Source organism: Eptesicus fuscus, chromosome 15 (assembly GCF_027574615.1).
Source record: "Eptesicus fuscus isolate TK198812 chromosome 15, DD_ASM_mEF_20220401, whole genome shotgun sequence".
In the NCBI taxonomy this organism is placed as follows: Eukaryota; Metazoa; Chordata; class Mammalia; order Chiroptera; family Vespertilionidae; genus Eptesicus; species Eptesicus fuscus.
Genome location: NC_072487.1, coordinates 42,011,708 through 42,031,165, shown reverse-complemented (window position 1 = coordinate 42,031,165; position 19,458 = coordinate 42,011,708). Strand labels below are relative to the sequence as shown.

Here is a 19,458-nt window from a genome sequence, read left to right as displayed (position 1 = left end):
TGAGAGTCCCGACAGTAAGTTGAGAGATAATTAAAGGGAATCGGTGTAAATTAGTGATTAAGTGAACATGGAAAGCAAGGAAAAGGAAGAGTGATAGAATTGCAGGTTGCAAGTTCAAAACAATGGGAAAATGGAGCAGGCTGAGAAATGTGTCCTACTTTGGCTATGTGAATTGTGAGTTGCCTGTGGAACATCCAGGTCAAGATGTGTAGTAGCCCGGTGCTCAGGAAAGAGATCTAGGCTAGATCTGCTTGAGACTCTCCAGAATAGACAACAGTTGACATGCCCATGAGTTGCATCATGAAGGGGGTGTGTCACACGTTTGGCATGGGCTGGGGTCTCACCCTCGGAGTGGGTTATAGAGGCTGGGTGGCAATGAAGATCCTGGCAGTATTATAAATGAGAGGGAGAAAAATTAAAAGACTAAGGAAAAGAGGGGAAAATTACCCAGGTTCAAATTATTGCTAATCATTCCTGGCTGTTACTCTTTAAAAAGAAAAAAGGACTCAAGGGGGGAAATTGTTCACCAGCAGTCACCTCCACTGCCACTGTGATGCCTGGTGACACATAATTAGAAAACAAATGACAGATTAGTTTAATAATATTCATTAGTAACTAATGAAACTGACAGTGTTTCCTATTGAAAGCAGGTTGGGCTGTTAGTTGATTTTAAGCAAATTATGCTCCTCCCCTCCTGCCTCCCTCCTCACTCTCCCTTCCCCTAACTGCCTTTCAGCTACAGGCTGGGGGGTAAGGGGAGGGATTGCAAATGGCTCATAAAAAAAAGGGCACAAAGGATGAGGTGATTGAGGGGACAAAGAGAACCAGAGGAGACAAATCAGAATGGGAAAGAAGAAGCTCCTGAGGTCAAGGGAGGAGAGAAATGAAGGAAGAGAGTGAGTGTAACCTTCCCCCCACCCCACCCCCGCTATCTTCAAACATTTAACTGCTGTCAAAAAGCAAAATTTCCATTTGCCTCAGGGAGAAAATGGTTAACAGAAGAAAAAAAAATCAGTGCTTCCTCTCAGGCATTGTTGTTCTTTTCTTTTTCCTTAAAAAAAAAAAAAAAGTTATCCTAAGTAAGAATTTTAACGATATGCAGAAATCATAGCTGTCTTGCTGAATTGCTGTAGGACTGACCCCCTTGACAGTTCTTAAATTATTCAGCTATCAAGGGCCTGCTAAACATTAAATTAAGCATCCTCTCTCCCCTGTCCTAAACCATTAAGTTATGCAAATGCACAGATAATGGGGCATATGACAACTGGAGGCATTAATCACGCAGCCCTGTCTCTGGGCTGTTGTTATGTAGAAACTGCATCTGCCAACAGACCGAACAGCCACAATTAGATCTCACTTAATGGAATGAGGAGACTGCCTAGCCCTCCACACTCGTGTTAGGTTGTAGACCAGGGAGTGAATAAGGCACTGGGGAGATGAGCCTGCTCTCCATCTCTCCTCTCCCTCTCTCTCTCTTTTTAATACCTGCTCCTCCAATTGAAATGAAAAATCACCTGTAATTGTTATCATTTGCAAACAAAACCTGCCAGAAGACAAACCTGCTGTTTACAATGGGTGTTTTTTGTTGTTCCTTGGGGGGGGATTTCCTCTGTGTGTGTGTGTGTGTGTGTGTGTGTGTGTGTGTGTGTGTGTGTGTGTGTGTGTTTAACAAATTCTCTGTCTTTGAGGGGAGGCTGGAGCTTGAGAGTGGGAAGAAGCAAACAAACAACCTCCAAATTGCTCTTGAAGATGCAGACTGACTGACCCAGCCAGGCGGTTTGCTGGCACACTCTGCTGTGGGCTGCTTGGCTCCCACCAGCACCAATCATCCAAGAAAGAGGCGGGCAGAGAGTAAGCTGTCTTCTACCAGCCTCTCCCCGCCCCCCAGCAAGTGGTAGATGAGATAGACAGGGAGACATCCATCCCCTCATCTTCCCAAGAATTTTCCTATCGCTTCTTCATGATTTAACACTCAGTTTACAGCTTATGTATTTTTTTGAAATTCAAGTACATAGTTAAGCATTTTTTACCGTCGTCAAATTATTTTGTTATTTTTAGTTTTACTCTTAGGACACGAGGACAACACAACTGGCTTTGTAGGAATCTATGTATATGACTTGCTAACAGTTGCCATCTATAGACTTGAGTTGACATATTACTTTATACAAAAACATTGGCTTCCAACTGGTTTCTCAAGAATCCCATGGTTCCACAGTCCTGGGTAGAGAGGAGGCCCAATGTGGGAAAGATTCATGATCACCACCCTCCCCACCACCACACCACACACAGCAAGAGCATCACTTTCAACTGTTTCATATGCTGACCTTTTGTGTTAAGAAAAAAAGTTATTCTGTTCCCCCAGCACCACCAGCACCCCACCCCAAGAAACATTTTCTGGAATTAATATTACATGGAAAGCTGTTTAAAAAAAAAACAACACAAACAAACAAAAAAACCTGCTCTCCAGAGTTAACTGGCTCTTCATTTCTTTGGATTCAGTGAGATCCAATCATAATAAACAGATCTCATTAAAATCATCATTTTTTTCCTTTAATTTACTCCAGGGCTTGATTCCTGGGCTTGCCCTTTATTGGCTGCATGACCTTAAACAGGTGCCTCAATCCCTCTAAGATTCAGTTTTTCATCCATCACATGGGGATAGTAATGCCAGACTTTGGGCACCATTTAGCACCAGTGGGTCTTGATCCGGCATCTAGAAGGGTTCTGGAATCTGGAGATGGGGCTGTGCGTAAATTAATAAAGAGTCCAGAGATGAAACATAATTTGGAAAGGCATATGGGGGGGGGGGCAGAGGAGCCTGGCTAAAGAAACCAAGTTCTCCTTGTCTCAGGACCCCTTGCTTTTTATTAACATAAATTTTCCTAAGGCAAGGTGAAGATAATACACTTCAAAGGGTAGGGTTTCATAAAGAAGCATTGTCAGATTGGGGAATTACCTCAGGCTGTTCAGGTGTTTGGCCAACAGGAGGCAATAACATGTAGATTAAGATGCTGTTAGCTGCCTGGCAGTAAACAATCAATTTAATGCATCCTTTTCAGGTTTGGGGAAGTGCCTTTAGCCATTCCCAACAGGCGATAACATATGTGACTCAGCCCTTGTTGAGTCCCCACTTTTCATCAACCTTTTGATGAAACTCTTGCAATTATGAAATGCTGGAATTGGCTTCTGGCAGGGTAGTACCTTCCTCCCAAGGATGTCAGAAGAATCCAATAAGAACCAATGTAAAATGCCTAGCACAGTACTTGCTACCTAGCTGGTGTTTAATAAAAATCTTTCTTTACCAAATATATCAAAACCTTAGCAAAGTAGTTATACATTTCTAACCCCCCACAATGCTGGCACCATGCTGGGTCCATCATAAACTTTACACAAATATTTGCTAAATGCAGGAAAGAAGGAATCATCAATGCCCAGCTAGACCCACATCCCTTGGCCACACAAATCCAGGGTAGACCATCCATGACAGTGTGACATTTATTCTTCATCATAAATGAAGAATTCTGGAGCTTACAACACACTGTCTTACAATGAGAATTTTCATCAAATCCCCCCACAATATATAGCTCTGTGCCTTGCTCTTTAAGGATCTAAGTGTTCTAAATCTTTGCTAAAGGACACTAATGACACATGTTGCTTTTCTAATTGAGGCAGATGGACAATCCTGCATTAAAGCAGAGGGAACAGTCAGTCCACAACACAGAAAACCCAGCACTTGGACTTGGAACTAGACTACCTGAGTTTGATTGAATCAGACTCAGCCAAGTATGACCTTAAGCATTACTTAACTTCTTCATGCCTCACCTTCCTGTCTCAGCACTTATCTGTAGGGCTATGGTGGGGGTTAGAGTTAATAAATGAGAGGTGCTCAGAGCAATGCTTAGAACATAGTAAGTTCTCAAAAAATATTGACTATTATGTTTATAACAATTTACATTATTAATTCCTCATCATAAACCCTTTTCAGCCCTATTCAACCCTTCTCTCATCTAGCTGTCCTCTAATCTCATGGGTGAAACAGAAGAGATTCAGCCATACAGAACAAATTCCTAAAGAAACTTTATTCATAGAAAAAGTGTGAAAATTTATTTTATTGGTAGTAAAAGGGAATTTTAAGGCTATAATACCAGCTCTTTATTCCTTGAAGGGAAGTAGTTGCTATAACGCTGTACTTTGAGCTACATGGTTAGTTAGCACCTTCCCTCTTCATTGGAGAACCATGAAATCTATTATGGTCCCTTAGGAGGGAAGTTTCAATGAGAAATTGCTACATTTGTTTAAAAAAAAATATTGACCATGATGGAAAGATTTTACCCATCTATATATATAAAGAGGTAATATGGCAGTCAGGCCTGGATCCGCAGCAGCCTGAGAAGTAGACAGAGGACAGATCACTGAGGGTCTTATACACCATAGCAGGGAGCTTAGATTTTATTCCACAGAAGGAGAAAAAGTGAAGAATGTCAAGCATGGGAGCATCTTGGTCTTGCTTTCATGTTAAGTGAACCATTCTGGTGCCTGTGGGAAGGATCAATTTAGACAGCTGCACTGTTTTGGGGCCCAAGAAAAAGAGAGACTGATGTTGGGAACTAGGACTAGACAGAGGCAGTAGACCAGAAACTTATTTATGAGGAAACCTGATGGAACTATTTGGCTGATTATACAGGGATGAAAGCAAACAAAGCAAATGGTAATAGGCCAGGTTTTCCAGTTTGGGCAACTTCGTTGAATGGGTGATTCTAATAATTGGGAGAAGGTATCAAGGAAAAGGAACAGTGTAAGGAACAGAAGAGATTCAGCCATACAGAACAAATTCCTGAAAAAACTTTTTTCATAGAACAAGTGTGAAAATTTATTTTATTGGTAGTAAATGGGAATTTTAGTTCAGCAATAGCCAAACAATTAGGACAGAAGACAGACTTAGTGCTCTTTCTTTGCTGCAACATTTGTTTTTCTGCCTTCAGCCACCACCATGTAAGGCTAGTGTGCCATCTTTTCTCCTAATCTAGGATATTATCTATCTACTATACATTCCTGTCACCTAAATTAGCTTTCCTGCATGATCCCTTAAAAATACTTATTGAAGTAATTCAATGCTCTGTGAGTATGGGGACTTTTAAGATGTGGAAACATTATGAGCCTATATAGAGAGATATTGGTTGCTCAATTTTTAACAATAAAAATCAGATATTGAATGTGGTCATGCCAGAGGCATAATTTTAATAAGCCAATGTCTCTTTACGGAAGTGTCACACTTCAAAAGAGATCCTCTCAAATAACACAATGCATAACACTCTATTAAAACGAAGGACCACACCTTGAAAAACACTCCTAGAGCTCATTTGGTGGATAAATCTCCCTCCAAGTAAAGCAATCCTATATAATAAAAGTGTAATATGCAAATCGACCGAACAGCAGAACAACCGGTCAGTGGGGGTGGGGCTGGTGAGCAGGTGTCGCCAGGCCAGCCAAGGCACATGCCAGCGGGCAGAGGGAGGGGACAGCGAGGGGGTGTGGGGGGCAGCAGCAACCAGCGGCAGCAGGGCAATGGGGGCTGGCGCCATCCCCTGATCACCCACCTGGTCACCTCCCGCAGAGGTAGGCCACAGGCGGCAGCAGTGGCAGGGCAATTCGGGGGGCCACCCAGCACCATCCCCAGATAGGCCTGCTGGGGTTGCCTCCCGCAGAGGGAGGCCACCAGTGGCCGTGGAGCAATTGGGGGCAGGGCCGGCCACTCGCTGCCCATGCCATCCCGATCAGCCTGCTGGTCACCTCCCGCAGAGGGAGGCCAGACTGCAGCTTAGGCCCACTCCCTGCTCCCCTAAGCCATCAGTAGGACATCCCCTGAGGGCTCCCAGACTGTGAGAGGGGGCAGGCTGGGCTGAGGGACCCCCCTTCCCCCAGTGCACAAATTTCGTGCACTGGGCCTCTAGTATCTACATAATGATGACAAAATTGGGCATGGCTAAAAGGCCTGGGCAGCCCAATTCTCAGGAACATTCAAGGGGGCCAGTGAGGCAACCAGACTGGAGCCAAGTTTTGGGAGGTAATTAGTGATGAGCATGGGATTGGCCCCACTGGCAATCACCATGGAGACAGTGACTTGCAGCTGGAGAGAATCAATGTGTAGTACAATGCAGTTGCTAGTAGCAAGTAGTACCTCAGGCTATCCTGGTGGATCTAGAGCCTCGCACGATGGCCTCGGTCAGGTCTGAACCATTGGGCCAGATCTTCAGGCCAGACAACATCATGTTTGGTCAGAGTGAGGCTGGGAACATCTGGGCAAAGGGCCACTACATAGAGGGAGCTGAACTGGTGGACTCAGTCCTGGACGTGGTGAGGAAGAAGTCAGAAAGCTATGACTGTCTGCAGGGCTTCCAGCTGACCCATTCACTGGGGATGGCACTCAGTTATGTATGGGCACACCGCTTATCAGCAAGGTCCAGCAGGAGTACCCAGACCTCATCGTGAACACCTGCAGCGTGATGCCCTCGCCTAAGGTGTCCGACACAGTGGTCAAGCCCTACAACACCATCCTCTCCATCTACCAACTGGTAGAAAACACAGATGAAACCTACTCCATTGACAACGAGGCCTTGTATGATATGTGCTTTCGCACCTTGAAATTGACCACCCCCACGTATGGAGACCTCAACCACCTGGTGTTGGCCACCATGAGAAGAGCCACCACCTGCCTGCGCTTCCTAGGCCACCCGAACTCGGACCTGCACAAGCTGGCAGCAAACATGGTGCCCTTCCCACGCCTCCACTTCTTCATGCCTGGCTTCACCCCCCTGACCAGCTGGAGCAGCCAGCAGTATCAAGGCCCACCATGGCCGCTACCTGACAGTGGCTGCTATTTCCTGGGGCCACATGACCATGAAGGAGGTGGACAAGCAGATGCTCAACGTGCAGAACAAGAACAGCCGTGACTTTGTGGAGTGGATCCCCAACAATGTGAAGATGGCCCGTGGTGCGATATCCCGCCTGGAGGCCTGAAGATGTCAACCACTTTCATTAACAGCACGGCCATCCAGGACCTGTTCAGGCACATCTCAGAGCAGTTCCAGGGTAAGGCCTTCCTGCTCTAGTACACAGGCGAGGACATGGACAAGATGGAGCTCACCAAGGCTGAGAGCAACATGAACGATCTGGTGCCGCCTGCAGAGCAGGTGGAGGCTCTGGCTCTCAAAACTGTGAGCGTGGCAAGGACAGATGAACTCTGGAGTATGGAGAGTGGAGAGAGTCTTGATCATCCTGTAGGCATCAGAAATTTTATATAGAAACATTATTATCTATGGGTTTTTTTAATTGATCTTTAGAGAGGGGAGGACATCAATTTGTTGTTTCACTTATTTATGCATTCACTGGTTGATTCTTATATGTGCCCTGACTGGGGATCAAACCCACAACCTTGGCTAATGGGGAGGATGCCCCAACCAATTGACCTGCCCGGCCAGGGTGATGTATCCTTGTTTTAGAAATAGACCAAGCCAAAACCGGTTTGGCTCAGTGGATAGAGCGTCGGCCTACAGACTCAAGGGTCCCAGGTTCGATTCCGGTCAAGGGCATGTACCTTGGTTGCGGGCACATCCCCAGTGGGGGGTGTGCATGAGGCAGCTGATCGATGTTTCTCTCTCATCGATGTTTCTAACTCTCTATCCCTCTCTCTTCCTCTCTATAAAAAATCAATAAAATATATTTAAAAAAAAAAAAAAAAAAAAAAAAAAAAAGAAATAGACCAAGATGCTGAGCTGCCCCCTGCACTGAAAAGGTTGCCAGTTCAATTCCCCATCAGGGCACTTACTCAGGTTGTAGGTCTGACCACCATTCAGGCACATGCAGGAGGTAACTGATTGATGTTTCTCTCTCCCCCTTTTCCTTTCCTCTCTCTCTTAAAAAAAATAAGTAAAAATATATTTTTTAAAGTGAAATTGACCAAGATGGCCTTAATATTCCCCCTCAGCTTGACTTAACATTAGACAAGATTTTTCCCAACTCTAGGTCTCTTACTTTCTTTTCTTGGAGCATCTTCTTTAGAAAATTTGTAATTGTAAAGCCTTTCCCTGCCCCTTGAAGTGTACATAAATCTTTTTAAAACGTTCTTGTCAGTGCCCCAGCCGGTGTGGCTCAGTTCGTTGGGCATCCTCCTATGCACCAAAGGATTGCCAGTTGGATTCCCAGTCAGGGCACATGCCTAGGTTGCAAGCTCTATCCCTGATAGGGGGCATGCAGGAGCAGACAATCAATGTTGCATTCTCACATGATGTTTCTCTCTCTCTCCCCCTCTCCCTTCCTTTCTAAAAAACATTAATAAAAAATAAAATAAAAAAACAACACACGTTTTGTCAGTTTTATGACCAGGACCATGTTTCTCAAAGACTTGGGAACCATCTATTGAAATGCAATCAAAGGAGAACTTATCCATACCACCCAGTCTCTGTGGGAGCATGACCGCGGTGGGCACCTTGCTCCAAGTTGTAAAATCACCTCTTATCATAATGATATGAGAAGTTGAATATTACTTTGGGTAAAGCCAAATAGCAGGCATGGATGACCCATCTCTCTCCTTCACACCCCAGCCCTTAAAGATCCTACCACCCCCTGCTTCAGCAGAGTAGAGCTCAAATGAGTTCTGGCTTCTCTACCCTATTGCAATAGCCTTGAATAAAAGCTTCTTCGCCTGTTTAGCTTTGTCCAGTATAATTTTTGCTTTGACAGAATATTCTCCCTTCTTGGACGCCCATTCCTCTTCAGCTATGTCCCTGTTCTCTGTTCCCTCTGAGAGCAAAATTCCTTCCAAGACTTGTCTGTGCTCACTGTCCCTCTTCCTCTCTGCTCCACTCTGACTTCTGCTCCCACCCCTCCACCAGAACTTCCCTATTAACTCCATTAATGACCTCTTGTTATGACTTTGTTAAATTAACGTTTGTTAGGTGGAATCTGACCTCAAAGACAAAGACTGAAACTGCTGTATCAGTTTCCAGTCACAGACAACCAGACTAACATAGGCTGATGTAATTAAGACATCAAATAGTCACATAATAGAAAATCTGGGAGCAGACAGCCCAGTTTGGATGATAGGCTGCCACTATCAGGGCTTCAACTAATTTCTCTGATTTTTGGTGTGTGTTTTTAAACTCAGGGATGCATATTGGCTGCTATTGCTCCATTCCCTAAGATCAAGAGATCTCTGCCCAGCCTGAATGAAATTGGGGGCTCTTAACAGAAAAGAAGTGAGATAATGGCAGGTTGCTTGGGCAACAAACAATTGGCCATGGCTGCCAGTGGTTTTGAACGATGGCTTTAAGGCCATCATGTCTTCAGTCCCAACAGCTCCTGATGATACATGGGATGCATATCACCTGCCAACCTTGACTGACTGGCAGTGGCAGCCTGGAAGTGCTGTGCCTGGAAATGAAACATTTGTAGGATCCCAGGAAAGATGGTCTGGACTTTTTAGCAATAGCTGTGAAGCACATGGCCCAGGGGAGTAGCGAGCAGCAGGAGTGCCTGCATTGCAAATCGTTTCCTCCTCGCTGGACTGTCCACAGCCTGTGACAGGCGCAGGAAGTGCCCCCTACATTGATGGCAATTTCTATTTTTCCCCCAACAAGACTAGTCCCAACCCCACTGTGCCTGCTTCGGCTTCCTCTGTGTCTGAATGTCATCTGTTCAGATTAAGGAGGAAAGGATCAGCCCAGGAAGGGCATAGGCAGGTGGAATCCCACATTCCTTCTAATATCTGCTGGAAACGTGAGCAAAATGAGCCTTATGATGTCCTCACCAGGTTCTAAATATGATGTGCTATACTATAAATACAACCCTTGAATAAGAACTTGAGATAAATTGATTAGGAAACTTTATATCTGAAAAATTATCTCAACCAAGTATTTCTGAACCATTTTTACTATCTATTTTTACAAATCATTTTTCAAAGGCACCCCTAGCAATAAATCTAGTTTATTTGTTTTCAAACTTGAGCATTTTTATGCAAACTTTTCATCTTCCTGGGCTAGATGAGTCCAAGAAAAACATTTCATTTATTAGAAGGGCTGCATTGCAAAGCCTTGCCCCATGAGAACTCAAGCTCTATGGGAGCAAGAATGTTTGCCTGGTTTGTTCATTCTGTGTCCCTAGCACCTAGCCAAGTGTCTCCACGTCAAAAGCGTTCAGTAAATATTTGTTGAATTGATGTCATAGGATAACCATCCTTCTTGTGCTGTGTGACATGTCCTGCTTCACTTTCCCCTTGGGGATTAAGATATTGATGGAGGATCCGCCAAGATCAATGGCATGCCCTAGATGAGAAATAGGGATGTGCAGGAGGGAAGCATGTGAGTCAGAGCTATCTATTCAGCCTTAAGTGGAAACTCAAGAGACACGCACCAAGGGAGCTGGCGGTAGGCCCAAAGTAACAGCTCTCCCTAGGAGGAGCTATGCATGCTAGGAAGTCACTTAACATTAATAATAATAGCAAACACTTATATAAGTGCCATGCCCTATTCCAAGTGCTCTATTCGATTACTCTACTTAATCCTTATAGCAAAAAGCTATTACTATTACTGCCATGTCCCTTTAACAGATGAGACTACTAAGGCACCAAGTTAAATCAGCTTCCCAATTGCCCAAGGTCACACACACACACACACCTAGAATCAGAACCAGAATTTGAACCTGGTAATCTTGCTTAAGTATCTGTGTTCATAACATCTCCACTGTGCGGACACTTTGGACTCTTCCTAGACCTCCAGGACCTCAAGTTACTCATTAAGTAGGGCTATGAGATCAAGAGGAATGATGGGTCAGTAGCCCTCAAACCTTCTCAGCTGCATGACTGTTTGGGGGACGGGGCTCGGGGTAGGGGTATGGAGGGATGGGGATTGGGGGTTGGATCTTCTTGGCTAGCCAAATTCATAGAAACAAAGTAGAATGGTGGTTAGCAAGAGCTGAGGGGAGGGGGAAAGGAAATTTGCTGTTTAAAGGGTATAGAGTTTCAATTTTACAAGGTGAAAAAGTGAAAAATGAATACACTTAATACTACTAAACATTTAAGTAGTTAAGATGGTAACTTTTATGTTACATGGTTTTTACCACATTATTAAAAAAATGGTAAAAAATCTTACTTGGCCCAGCCAGTGTGACTCAATGGTTGAGTGTCGACCTATGAGCCTGGAGGTCACTGTTCGATTCCCGGTCAGGGCACATGCCCAGGTTGTGGCTGGATCCCCAGTAGGGGGCATGTAAGAGACAATCTTTCAATGATTCTCTTTCATCATTGATGTTTCTGTCTCTCTCTCCCTCTCCCTCTCTGAAATCAATAAAAATATATTTTTAATTAAAAAAACCTCTTACATGGCAGCAAAGTAAAATGGACTCTGATTCAGTGGGAGCAGGGGTGTATGATTCCAGTCTCCTGGCTTCTTTTCCCAGATCCTCCCACCAGAGCAGCCCCCAAGGGGATGTCATCAAAGCACCGGTTTAAAACCACATGACAACTTCTAAACTCTCCTTAAGACGATTCCACAGAACTCAGCTCAAGTCATACTCTCAAAAGTCTCAATCTTAAAAATCCCTGTAGCCCCTCAACATGCAACCAGTCAATTCATGCTCACCACCATGGTACTTGATATCTTCCATGACATGGCCCCAGTCTAAATGTCCAAGTTTACAAAGTATCACCATGTTCTTCCACCCAACCCCACTCCACCCACTTGCCCACCCTCCACTCCAGCCACATGGGACGCCAATCTTTTTCTCATCAAATCAGCCACTGGCACACTTTCATGTCATGGTGTCCCATTTCCTGCTGCTTTTTCTTGGCAAATCATATCTCCCTGGACTCTCCCATTCCCCTGTACTCAAGAGTTCATCATAATAGTCTTTTGAGCCTTTCTGTGTGTTGCCTTGTTCATCCTTATTTATGAAACAAAGGCTGTGTGTACAACCAGCCCAGCTCAGAAGCCTGTTTCCATGGATGAGATGCTACCTCTACTCCACTATCACGCCCAGCTCCCCCACCCTCTGTCTGTTCTGAGGGTTCAGCGAGTACCCAATACTCCCAGGTGGAAGAATGGATGGGGAGGAGTTCAGAGAGACTGGGACACAGGAGAGCAAAGACAATAGCCCATCCTTATACCCCGACCTTGGTTCTGAGCCCAAGGAACAGGGAGGCAGAAGGTAGCCTCTGCCATGACCAGCTTGTAGCAATGAGGGTCAAGAGAACTCCAAGATGAAACAAGTGGGGACATTGGCACATGTTTTTTCATTTGGAAAAAAATATCCTAACTGCCCTAGCCGGTTTGACTCAGTGGATAGAGTATCGGCCTGCAGACTCAAGGGTCCCAGGTTCGATTCCGGCCGGGGGCATGTACCTTGATTTCGGGCACAGCCCCACCAGTGGGGGAGGGGGGTTGTAGGAGGCAGCTGATTGATATTTCTCTCTCATCGATGTTTCTAACTCTCCCTTCCTCTCTGTAAAAAATCAATAAAATATATATATATATTTTAAATATCCTAACTAAAGAACAGAACAGTTATCTTTGACCACGAAGCTCTCTTTGCATCTTCCTTGGGTCCTAAAAGGACCTATTACTGCCATCACCTGTACATTCACCAGCCCCCACATTTTATTCTGACCTGTTTCACATGGAGCTGACTGAAAGGAGGCACAGAACAGGAAAAGAAGGCATTTGAAAGGGAAATCCACGCTTAGCTTAGATGTGTACCGACCCCTCAGCCCACCACATGAAATTATTTGGCTACTCAAACAGAATAACCCATTCCTCTTTGTTTGGGAACGTGGTGATTATACTCATGAGAGGAAGTAAATAAGATAAAGGTCATCACCCAGGCTGGATTTTTCATTTGGTGAGCAGAATGAAAATCATTTGAACATATCCCTGTGGAAAAAATAATCAATTTTTCATAGACTTGTTATAGGTTTCATAAAATATATTGCACACATATTCTAAAAGTCAGAACATGGCTTTTTAATGATACTTAAAATATATGGTATGGCAAGAATTATTTAAAATGTGTTTCTGAGGCCTGAAATGTGGTACCGCCTGTTAAAATATAGATGATTTGGATAAGTCTGTCTTCCTAGGATAAATGTGAGATCCAGCTCATCTTATTAGAAAGCTAATATAAAGGAAGTTGGTATTCAGGCAGTTAAGTAATTGATATAAATCCTCCCAAGATATTAGATCCCTTGAACTTTTCTACCAGTGAGCAGTTTGTCCATTGGCCTGTGTGCATGAAAGAACTGCTCTTAACCCAGAGGTCAGGAAAACATTGTTCACATAGAAAAAGTCAACACACAGCGGCACAAGAGAAAGCAGAGCTGAATCCAATAGAAGTATGAATACCAGGCCCCCTCCTCAACCCTCTCCTCCCCACCACTCCCGCAGGGCCTGCGCCCCCCACTCTACTCCCCCATGGACATGCTGGATCTGGGTCTGGATCCCGCTGCCTCGGCCACCGCTCCGTCTGCTGTTTTTACAAGGACCAGAGGCAGATGAGGGCATTGAGCTGCGGGAGGGTGGTGGCTATCGCCATGTCCAGCATTGGGCAACCACACATCCAGTACCGGTTCAGGACAGAGAATATTGGAGGACAGGTGTCATAACTCGTCTCAGAGGTGACTGATGGGCAGTTGGATGGCCAGGGTGACACAGCAGGCGCTGTCAGCGTCGTGTCTGCAGCTGCCTTTGCTGGGGGGTGGGGGGGGGGGGAGGCGGGCAGCAGGCTTGGACCCAGGTGGGTGTGGATGGGGCTGCCCAGAAGCTAAGGCTGCCCATGGGGAGGCACGATCTGCCTATTTCCCAGCGTCCAGTGTGGGAGAGACCACGGCTGTGATGGTACAGACCACAGACCAAAGCTTGCAGGCCAGTGGCCAGTTCTGTGTAGTGATGACGCCCCAGGACGCGCTTCAGACAGGAAGGCAAAGGACGATTGCAACCTGGACACAGCCCTGCTCCCCAAAAATCGATGGAACTAGAACACCCCAGATGAGAGGAGAGCTCAACACAATGAAACGGAGCCGAGGGACAAGATCAACAACTGGATCATCCAACTTTCAAAAACCATTCCAGATTGTAACGCAGACGACAGCAAGGCAGGAGCGAGTACAGGAGGGATCCCGTCGAAGGCCTGCGACTGCACCCGGGGAACTACACCAGATGGACCAGTGCATGCAGGAGACTCCCAGGAGGCCGAGCGGCTGCAGATGGACAGTGAGCTCCTGAGGCCACAGATTGAGGAGCTGAAAAGTGAGAACACGTCGTGCTTCGCACCCAGCTGCAGCAGCACAGCCTGGAGGTGAGAGCAACCGGCAGTGACGCCCACCCATCCTGTCTGTGGCGGGGCCCTCCTCTGGCCTCTGCGGCCCACTTCCCCAGCCCTTAGCAGAGAGGGACAGATGCCCCTCCCCCAGCTGCGTGTGGTAAAGAACGGGGCTCCGGCCCAGGATCCCAGCTGGGGAGCACCCTCTTGTGGCTCGGTCTGCCTTGCTGGTCCAGTTCCGAGTGTGTGTCTCCTTTCGCCACATCGTTGGGAGCATTTCTAACAGATGGAGCTGCAGAGCGTGATGACACGGGTCCCCCAGGAGGAAGAGGAAGTGCCATTGAGGGAGGTCCACCTGGAGCAACAGGAAGCACCGGCCTTTGACAGGGCACCCAGAACTCGGTCCAAAATCGGCCGCCGCCCCAGACGGGAGAGGGTGTATGCGGACGACTTCCTTCTACGACCCAGACCGGCCAGACCCGCTATGTCCCTGACCGTGGAGGATGCTATGGAGCTGCTGAACGACGTCTGGACTCGGAATGAGATGAAGGTGGCCGTGGTGCACACGACGCAGAGCATCGCGGTCACCTGGGTCATGATGTTTATTGGAGCTGTGGTCGCCGGCCCGCGGGGACTGGCCGTTGGGGGCGCCGTCGGGGGACTCCTTGGGGCCTGGATGTCGTGGGGGGGGAGTTTAAGTCTGTCCCTCAGATGCTCAAGGAGCTGACACCCACCGAGAAGGAGAAGCTACGCAGCCAGGTCTCAGACATCCTCAGGGACCTGAAGGGGAGGACATCAAGGAACTGACTAAGCAGGTCATGGCCAGCAAAGCCGTGCAGGAGAAGCTGCTGGAGCTGACAATGGGCTTCGTCACCAAGAAGCTGGAGACCCTCTTACAAAACGGTTAGGTTCAGTGAATAGAGCGTCGGCCTGCGCACTCAAGGGTCCTGGGTTCGATTCCGGTCAAGGGCATGTACCTTGGTTGGGGGGCACATCCCCAGTGGGGAGTGTGCAGGAGGCACCTGATCAATGTTTCTAACTCTCTATCCCTCTCCCTTCCTCTCTGTAAAAAAATCAATAGAATTAAAAACAAAAAAACAAACAAAAAGAATGGGGAGAAGAAATGCATTTCTGTGGATAAGCACCCACCACTCTCCTCTCCACGTGAAAATGCTATTTTCCCTTCCCCATCTGTCGGTGTCCCTTTTCCCGGCTCCCACTAAGTCCCAGCACTTCTAGTGGTCTGGCCTAGAGGCAAAAGGGAAGAGGACAGAGGCCCTGCCCTATCCCATGGCCTCCTTGGTCTCTAGAGGTACTGACACGATGCTTAGGGGCAGGAGGGAGCCTTTGGGGGGCCATCCTTGAGACTGCACCTAAGAAGGGAGGCCATGTCCCACCCACCTCTTGTTTCTGGATTCCTGCTCCCCTTTGGGTGTTTGGGCGTTTTCATTTTCTTTATGGAAAAAATGGACACAAAAAAAAAGAGAGAGAGGTCTTTAACTGCAATAAACTGGCCCCATGTGGCCCCAACGTGGGGAAAAGAGTGAACATCAGTCATCCAGCAAGTGTTTCCCAGGCAGGGCACCAAGTTCCAGAATGTGGGGAGATGTGATCCTGGTGCTCTGGGGTTTTGATCCCAGATCTAGACAGATTAGCTTTGCTTTGATGAGCAACTGATTTTCCACACTGGTGGGCATACTTTTCACAGGACTAGATCTCCATTCCAAGTGGAAGACTATGCCCTATACCCGAGTTTAGGCCTTGAACATGGGTCTTCAGGGCATTGGTGAGAAGGGAGAGGACAACTTGGTCAGCACAACTGGGGAAACAGGCATCTTCGAAGCCAGGTGGTGAGTCCTGAGAGTCCTGTCCATAGAGCATGGGCTGCCCATTTGTCACAGCTCACAGCTCCAGAAAAACTAGGTGTTTTCTCCACTCTGTCGCATAGGGATGTGCCTGACATGTATCCGACATTGCATGTGTGCGTTTTTAAATCTACTTGAGACAGATCCAATATATGAAGATCCAAGTGTGAAAAAAAAACAAAACAAAATACTTGCCTTTAATTTTTTCCATCCTGCTGCAAATTCCTAAAACGTTATTACACTAGCGTCTCCCATCAAGGATCTGTGAAGACATTAAGCATCACTGATGTTAGAATTCAGTCTACCTGAGCAGGTGAAGTGAGACCACACCAAATGTATGATAACCAAGTGTAAAAGCTTCGGGATTTTACAAAAGGGAAGGTCACTCCCGGCCCAAGTTGGCTAAAAGGACTTCGAGTAGCGAGTGTTGAATAGAGTGTTGAAAGAAGTTAGGATTTAGATCACTGAAAGGGCGAGGTGGTATTGCAAAAAGGTAAAAACACAGAAGCCAAGATGTAGAAGCAGAAACAGGCCTACCGTTTGCTGATAGCAATGACAGCACCTGCCCTGGCCAGAACTGAGGGAAACAGGGCTCTGTAATACAGTGGGCCCTTATTATGGGAAAAGGGAAGTAAATTTGTTACAATGGGGAGTCATTTTAGGGTCTTGAGTAGGAGTGACAGGATGTTCCTTAGGTATGGTGAGAACTCACCCCAGGATTCCTGTAAAGAACACTGCTCCCCTTTGACACTGAGCTTATGATTTCACCCGCACTCACATTTTCAATATCGCATCTCAGTGGTCCCCAACTTATGGACCACAGAGTTATGGCAGAGGTCCCTGAAGTCAGATAAGCACTGCCTAGAGAATGACTTGCTCCTGCTCTATTGCCAATATTTTCTTCTAATATATGTAGATTATGTGAGACATAAAGTGCAAATTCACTCAAAAGCAACAGTAACCTGAGTTGCCCCAGGCAACCTGTCTGTAGCTACACATGGAGTCACTTTAACAATAACCCAAATGTCACTGGCTCCAATGTCCCCGCTGTTCATGCAGGACTTTAGCCTCCATAACATATACCCTTCATGCATTTCTAGCTACCAAGGGTTTTATTTGTACCTGTGTCTGAGAACTAGTCCGATCTCTCCAGCCGGCCACAGGGTGGCGCTCTGCCTGCACAGCTTTCTCTCCTGCTCCTTCACGCACCCCATGCCTGGGACCCCAGCCAAGCCAAAGCTGCAGGATGGTTGTTTGTATGGAGGAAATGCCTTGTTCCTCTTTTCAGCTACCATTCCCTAAACGGTCATATTTGTGCCCCACACAATATTTTACTGAGGGCTTTTTAGAAAAACAGCTCTTCCACTTTTTACTTATTGCCCTAAACCATAAATGAAACCTGTTTTCTTATGTAAAACCAACGAAGTGTTGGTCAGGAAGAAAAACACCTGGGGCAGATCCCATTCTGTATTCACAATCATCCCTCCCATAATCTGCTGTCACAATGCACATCCTCTGTGGCCCGAGCAATTTAAACTTCTACGTGTGCAAGGAAGCAAATGTGTAGGAGGATTTTCAATGCAGACTATTTGCAAGAGTAAAAAAGGAAGAACAACATAAACATCTGGTACAGAAAGGGTTGTTAACTATGGCACACTCGTGGTAGAATATAGGAAGCTGTTAAAAAAACAGTGAGATCAGCTTAAAAGTATTGCTGCAGAAAGTCTCTGTGATTATTTTAAGTATTAAGTGAAACAAACCAATCAGAGGACATTAGGTATAGTGTACCCCCATTTCAAAATGGGAGGTGGTGGCAAACGAGAAATGTGCATATGGATACTATACCTCGGAGGAATACTAACCCTATGGAAGTATTGACAAAACCCCAAATACCATTCCTAAATGGAGGTGGTTTTTTACCACTCAGACCCTGTATGGAACTGATTTGGGAGATAGTAAGAGATGCGTGGTAGAGTCCTCAACTGGCCAAATTGTCTTCAGGAGACAAGATGAAGGCAGAAGTAGTGGATGGAGAAAGTCAGCCTCCCAGGAAGTGGGGGAAAAAAGAGGTACCTAAAGTTTTTAGAAAGAGAGGCAATGGAGATCCTGGAGCAGTGGCTGAAGACTTGGACCATGGGAGGGAAAGCTGGGTGAAGTAGGTTCAAAATACAATATTGGGGACTAGCTACTAGTTATAAGAAATAAAATAATAAATATTAATCATGCTCTGTTAACCATGATTGTTTTGTTCTGATTAAAGAAAGCACATTCTTACCTGGCTGGGAATTGTACACCCTGGGACATGGGAGCTAACATGGGAATGCAGTCCATCCTCCTATCCTGAGAACCGCCTATTATTATGGAAAGACTAGTGACTCGGTGCATGAAATTGGTGTACCATTAAAAGGGGGAATAATTAGAGGCATTAATTTAATATTGCTATTTGCCCTTTCTCTATAATAGAAGTGTCAAGAGATGAAAGAAAATTAGTAAAATGTATATGAAAACCTTCCTCCTGTCAAAGTCTGGGGCTCACCACGGGACCCAGAGTCAAGTCCCTGCCCACTCACATGCACCTCAAAATCGCGTAAGACCCAGACCTGGCTCCCCGCCCCCCCCCCCCCCCCCCCGCCGCATTGGGCTAGATCCAGACCCAGCCAGTCCCACCCTTGTCAAGCCCTGCCGGGCAGGGGGCATAGCCTCAGGTCCCCTAGCCTGGCGCCAGGATGGGAGGGGGTAGCCTGAGGTCCCCCAGCCCAGACCAGGGCGGGGGGCGTGCCTTGAGGTCCTCTGTCAAGCCCCACCAGGCAGGGGGCATGGCCTGAGATCCCCTGTCAAGCCCCGCTGGGTGGGGGGCATGGCCTGAGGTCCCCCGTCAAATCCCGCTAGGTGGAGGTGCAGCCTCAGGTCCCCCAGCCCAGCACCGGGAGGGGGGCACAGCCTCAGGTCCCCCATCAAGCCCCACCATCAAGGGGCGCAGCCTCAGGTCCCCTGTCAAGCCCTGCTGGGCGGGAGCGCAGTCTGAGTTCCCCCGACCCAGCACTGGGGGTGCACCTTGAAGTCCCCTGTCAAGCCCCGCTGGGTGGGGGGCATGGCCTGAGGTCCCCTGTCAAGCCCAGCCAGGCAGGGGGGCACAGCCTCAGGTCCCCTGGCCCAGTGCTGGGGCAGGGGGCGTGGCCTGAGGTCCCCCATCAAGCCCTGCCAGGTGGGGGCGGCGGAGGGTGTAGCCTCAGGTCCCTGCTGTTAAGGCTCCTTGTGAGAACTTGGCCTCAGCTGTGGGGCCATCTTT

The 19,458-nt window shown here is 46.9% G+C and overlaps 3 pseudogenes; all 3 read left to right on the top strand.

Moving 5' to 3' along the window:
* The first annotated feature begins 6,019 nt into the window (after positions 1-6,019).
* On the top strand, positions 6,020-7,301 carry LOC103286647 (tubulin beta chain-like; annotated as a pseudogene).
* A 6,156-nt stretch (positions 7,302-13,457) lies between these two features.
* LOC129147094 (upstream stimulatory factor 2-like) lies at positions 13,458-14,427 on the top strand (annotated as a pseudogene).
* Positions 14,428-14,590: 163 nt separating this feature from the next.
* Positions 14,591-15,212, top strand: LOC103286648 (protein C19orf12 homolog; annotated as a pseudogene).
* The last annotated feature ends 4,246 nt before the right edge of the window (positions 15,213-19,458 follow it).